A 1,153-nucleotide genomic window follows, 5' to 3' on the forward strand; every position below is an offset into this window, starting at 1 on the left:
AAAACTCTTCATCTCTCCATCCATTTTGAATGTCAGTCTTGCTGGATAAAGTATTCTTGGCTGCATGTTCTTCTCTTTAGTGCCTTGAATATATCTTTCCAGCCTCTTCTGGCTTTCCAGGTCTCTGTGGACAGGTCTGACGTTATTCTGATGGGCTTCCCTCTGTAAGTAAGGAGCCTCTTTGCCCTGGCGGCTTTCAAGAGATTATACCTACAATTATAATTCCTCAATTTGACTATCAGGTGTCGTGATGTTTTTTTGGAATGTATAATCTTGGGTGGAGACCGTTCAGCCTCTAGTACATGAAAGCTGGTTCCATTCACGAGATTGGGAAAAAAATATGGAACGCTTCACGAAATTGCGTGTCATCCTTGTGCAGGGGCCATGCTAATCTTCTCTGTATCGTTCCAATTTTTAGTATATGTGCTGCCGAAGCGAGCACTGTTTCCATATATTTCTGTTCAATGATATTCTTAGTATTTTTCCTTTTATATAGAACCCCCCTTAATATGAGGTGTCAGCTTGGTGGGCGCATAGTCTTTTAAACCTTGCCAGTCTTCGAAGCTCTTTATCTCTCCATCCAATATGAATGTCAGTCTTGCTGGATAAAGTATTCTTGGCTGCATGTATTTTTTTTTTTTTTTTATTTAGTGCCCTGATACATCTTGCCAACCCTTTCTGGCTTGCCAGGTTTCTGTGGACAGTTTTGACGTATTCTGATGGGCTTTCCTCTGTACGTATGGAACTTCTTTGTTCGAGCTGCTTTCAGGAGGCTCTGTCTACAATTATGATTCATCATTCCCACTATCTGGTGTCTTGAGGTCTTTCTAGATTCTATCATCTTGGGGGCAGTCCGTTCTGTCTCTAGTACGTGGATGCTGGTTCCATTGGTGAGATTGGGAAAATTTTCCTGGAGAATTTGTTCACCTATATCTTCTAGTCTTCTTTCTTTCTCCTCCCCCTCAGGGATTCCAATAATTCGGACACTGGAATGTTTCACGGCATCATTTATTTCCCTAATTCTGGTTTTGTGGCTTCTACGCTGTTTGTTCCAGGCTTCCTCCTGATCCTTTATCTCTATCTGTTTGTCATCCAGATCACTAATTCTATCTTCTGTCTCAGTTACCCTGGCTTTTAGAGAATTTAGATTCGA

General features: G+C 41.5%; 1 non-coding gene across 1 annotated transcript; it reads right to left on the bottom strand.

Annotated features, from left to right (window-relative positions):
- Positions 1–334: 334 nt before the first annotated feature.
- On the bottom strand, positions 335–442 carry LOC122897771. The gene has a single exon (XR_006382614.1). It is a non-coding gene; the product is annotated as a U6 spliceosomal RNA (small nuclear RNA).
- Between the last annotated feature and the right edge of the window lie 711 nt (positions 443–1,153).

This window comes from Neovison vison, chromosome X (genome assembly GCF_020171115.1).
Source record: "Neovison vison isolate M4711 chromosome X, ASM_NN_V1, whole genome shotgun sequence".
Classification (NCBI taxonomy): domain Eukaryota; kingdom Metazoa; phylum Chordata; class Mammalia; order Carnivora; family Mustelidae; genus Neogale; species Neogale vison.